This window comes from Lipotes vexillifer, unplaced genomic scaffold, assembly GCF_000442215.2.
Source record: "Lipotes vexillifer unplaced genomic scaffold, Lipotes_vexillifer_v1.1 scaffold319, whole genome shotgun sequence".
Lineage (NCBI taxonomy): Eukaryota > Metazoa > Chordata > Mammalia > Artiodactyla > Lipotidae > Lipotes > Lipotes vexillifer.
The window spans coordinates 475,759-480,031 of NW_006784061.1; positions in this window are offsets into that span (position 1 = coordinate 475,759).

A 4,273-nucleotide genomic window follows, 5' to 3' on the forward strand; every position below is an offset into this window, starting at 1 on the left:
AAAAAAAAAGGCCCTGAGGATCTAAGTCTCCCCACTGTATCCACTAGGTTGGCCAGTACCTACCAGTTTGAGAGACTGGTAGATGTGCCTGGCTGCCCCACGGAGAGACTGAAGTGATGAGCCTCTTCCCATGGTTTCAGTCGACAGAACCCAAAGGTAGCTTTCTACCTGGGGGATCGGGTACTCAGCCTATGTAAGCTCACTAGAACCCTGTGTAGCAAACTTCCAGCTCTGGTTATAAGAAAAGGTCGAGCCATCACCCCAACCCCCATAAACCAGACGTGTCTCCAAGGAAGCAGGTGTCCCTGGAGACAGTATGACAGGGCTCTACAATCTGTCTGATTATTTGTGATTTTTTTTCTTTGCCTGTATTTATGAGGCTCCTAGGAAGGACCCAGGAGCAGGTATACCCCAGCTGGGGACAGTAAAGACGACTGATTCCAAAGAAAAAAAGAAGTAAATAAACAAATAAATAAGGGCATGGAGGTTTTGAACAATAGAATGTATATATATGAAGAATTTTTACAGCATGCACTTTGAATAGTAATCTTTACCAGGCTCTTCTTTTCACCTATCCTGTCTACTCCCTCCTCCCTTCCTCTCCTACTCCTGGTTTCCTCACTTACTTTTTTTTTTAGAAAGTGAGGAAATTGGAGCAGATACACACACACACACACCCCTTACTTCAAATCCCTTTAGAATGATGGGGAACATGAGTAATTGAGTAAGTACGGGAAAATGCTCTGAGGCTGTGAAGGAAGTTGCTATAGCTACAGACCCCACAGGCCGCTGTTGCCCTTGCCAGAGGCAGAGTCCTGAGCCTTCTGGGTGATGGTTTGAGAACCTCTCTCTGTGACCTCTTTATTTCTATTCAAGTCAAAGACTGTTCAGCTATATAGCTCAGCCTTGGCCAACTGCTGGAGTTTTATGGTGCACAGCCGTTGACTTTGGCATGAAGAAGGGCCATTTTGTTATTATTTTAAACTTGTTTCACTGTTTTTCCTTCTATTTGTGAGTTTTGTATGCATCTTTTAGGGATTCTGGACAGTTCTTCCCAATCTAACATTTTCACAGATGAGACCTGGGAAGGTTTGATTTGGGGGTTTTACAATTACACAACTGTGAAGTTTGAGGGAACAGTCCACAGGACCACCCTCTCTTCTGATACCAGGTGCAAGCGTGAGGGGCTCTCAAAACCACCTTTAGGTTTGATAATTTTCTAAAAGGACTCACTCATAGCTGTTGTAGTTATGGTTTATTAAAGGGAAAGATACACATTAAAATCAACTAAGGAATGAAGCACACAGGACAGAGTCCAGGAGAAGAACCAAACACAGAGCTTCTAGTCGTTCTCTCCCTGAGGAACCAGGGCACTGTCACTCTTCTGATAATGATGTGTGACAAGGTGCATGAAGCACTGCCAACCAGCGAAACTTGCCCAAGCCTTAGTGTTCAGAGTTTTTATTGGGACTCCTTGTGCAAACATGATTGATTGATTGCCCACATGGTTGATTTCAGTCTCTAGTCCCTCTGGAGGTTGATTTTATGACCCAAAACCCCACCCTATATCACATTGTTGGTCTTTCTAGCTTAGTAGTCCCCACCCTAAGAGTATCTAGTGTAGCCAGCCCCCACCATAAATCATATTGCTAGACTACCTAGCATGGCCCAGGGCCTCTAGGTGAACAAAGACACTCCTATCAGGCATGACATTCCAAGAGGGCAATAGCCAGGTATCTCTGGGGGCAAAGGTAAATTCCTTACTACACAGAGGTGCTGCACCTTCAGCTCAAGTAAGGTGTGTGAAGAGCTGAAAGAAGGGAGGGCCAGATGATAAAGAAGAGAATATTAATAGCACGAGCTGGGACCTGCTGAGCTTTTCTACACATCAGGCACTGTGCTACACCTCCCTGAAGTGTCAGCCCCCAGATGGGATAGTTGCTGATATCCTGCCCCCAACACTGTGCAGACGAGGATCACAAGGCCATGTGATCAGTGCTCAGTTGTGCTGAGACCCTGCTCCTTCCTTTGCTGCCTCCAGTTCTAAAGAAGCAAGATGCCTTGCACAGCGAAGTGACTAAAACCGCAGACTAACCTCAAATTTCTACTATGGGTAACTTTGGGCAGCTGCTACTGGAATAAAAAATCAGCACAGGCAGAGAGTTCAGTCTGCTTTGTTTATTACTGTCTCTTCAGCACTGAGAAGGCTGTATAGAGAAAAGCAAATACTCAATAAATATTTGTTGAATGAATGAAATATCCTAAGCTAAGCTTCATTCTCTAGAGTTAAGAATAGTAAAAAACATAACTACCACATAGAGATGTTGGAAGGATTAGTGAGTTAATGCACCAAGGCCCCTGCCACCTAGTAAGTGCTCAGTAATGATAGTAATTGTTGTCAGTACTATTATTATTATTAATTATCCTCAAGCTCAGCAGGGAATCAGGCTTCGACACTGACTGAAGCCCATTTCAGGAGTGGAATGTGTAACGGATCGAGTGGGTCCCTCTTTGTGCCCCTCAGGGCTTTTGCATCTGAAAGTTTTGGCAGGACCTGCACGGGGTCCTCCAGGATTGCAGAGGGCAAAACACTTCCAACACAAAACTTTCTTCCACCTTTACAATTGTGCTTCAAGCAACTCCTATTTATTTTCTATTTCATTCATTTCCAATAACATCTTAATGCTTTCTCCCATTTTATGTTGATTTATCCTCTTATTCTTTGAATTTTTTAAGTGTGTAAGATGTTCACTTTTAGCTTTACATTTTTAAAAATGATGGTGTCTGAGGCTGTAAAATTTCCTCCAAGTATGGCCTTAGCTATCCACTGTAAGTCTTTCCATGATACAACCTGATCATTGCTTCCAAGTTAGTTTGTAACTGCATATTTTATTTCCCATCAAATCCTGTAACTGTTAATTTTTTAACTAAAATTCCATATTCGCTGATGATAATGCATTTGAAAGCATCGGCTGAGCTGGATTCCTGGCAGAAAATCTAAGTCTTGTGAGATCTAAAGGCCTGAAATTAAGTTTTTTTAAAAAATGGGACATGCTACATTCAACAGCAAAGCTACTGGGTGTGCATCACAAAACATCCATGTAAGAGACTGGCAGACCATTTGTGTGGGTCCCTACTCTGAAGTCCTTTGATTAACAGGCACAGACACCAGCCTCAGTACATCCTTCTAGTGTTTTCCTGTACTGAGTGTGAACCCCATGCTGGTGCTCAGGGGCGGCTCAGCTCACGGTGCTGCATCTGTTAGTATTTGCAGAGAACACAATTCGCCACTGGCTATGAGAGTGCGAGAGACAACTGAGGGTCACTCTTAAAAAGAATCTTTGCCTTATGATTTAACCACTATAAATTCACTTTTAACATATAAAAAAATTATATCTATAGAGTTACTTATCTTTTTTTTTTTGTGGTACGCAGGCCTCTCACTGTTGTGGCCTCTCCCGCTGCGGAACACAGGCTCCAGACACGTAGGCTCAGCAGCCATGGCTCACAAGCCTAGCCGCTCCGCGGCATGTGGGATCTTCCCAGACCAGGGCACGAACCCGTGTCCCCTGCATCGGCAGGCGGACTCTCAACCACTGTGCCACCAGGGAAGCCCTATCTTTTTAAATTTTTTAGGAGAGTTTCCACTGATCCATGTGTTCCATGGTGATACTCTATACCTGGGTTCATGTGTGTTTTTTATATATATTAATTAATTTATTTTATATTTATTTTTGACTGCATTGGGTCTTCATGGCTGCATGTGGGCTTTCTCAAGTTGCAGTGAGCAGTGGCTACTCTTCGTTGTGGTGTGTGGCCTTCTCATTGTGGTGGCTTCTCTTGTTGCACAGCACAGGCTCTAGGCACACAGGCTTCAGTAGTTGTGGCTCACAGGCTCTAGAGTGCAGGCTCAGTAGTTCTGCCTCACAGTCTTAGTTGCTCCGTGGCATGTGGGATCTTCCTGGACCAGGGCTCGAACCTGTGTCTCCTGCATTGGCAGGCGGATTCTTAACCACTGCACCACCAGGGAAGTCCCTCTGGGTTCATTGTGAAACAAGTTGCTTCCTTCTCCAAGCCTCAACTGTGGGCCACACTAATCCTAGGGGGGCACTGGCTGAATCTATTAGATGAAATGTCAGCATTGCAGATACAAAGCCTGGTGCCCCACTCAGGGATCAGGGCTCAGTAAATCAGTAAATCTCATCTTAGCAAGACCCCTTAATTTCCAAAGGAAGAGGCCCCAGGGATTGACCCACGAATTTATTAACTCTTT